Below are 406 nucleotides of genomic sequence, written 5' to 3' on the forward strand. Positions count from 1 at the left end.
GTTCAGCGTGAAAAAATTAAGCATCGGAGGAGTAGAAAATTAACGAGACCCAAAGCCAAGGCGAAAAAAGTAATCCTGAGACACTTTGACTTTCCTTAAAATCCCTTAGGGTCACCCATACCCCACTGACCAACAGCTTCATCTGCTCTAAGATATGTCATGATTTTTTTTTTTAATGTAATGCTCGTGTAACTATCTGCCGGGGGGGGGGGGGTATAGATGACCTTTCTATATGTATAGGTTAACTTTCCAACTTTCCTCCTGTTATCTGGTTCAGCTATTCCTTATCTTTTTGTCTGTTATTTCGAGTATCCGTTTTTGTATTAGTGATTAAATTACTATTTGTTCTTTATTTCCATTGTTGTTTCGTAAACAATTAAACGCGCGCGAGCACACACGAACACGC

The sequence above is a fragment of the Penaeus monodon genome, chromosome 22, assembly GCF_015228065.2.
Source record: "Penaeus monodon isolate SGIC_2016 chromosome 22, NSTDA_Pmon_1, whole genome shotgun sequence".
NCBI classification, from domain to species: Eukaryota; Metazoa; Arthropoda; class Malacostraca; order Decapoda; family Penaeidae; genus Penaeus; species Penaeus monodon.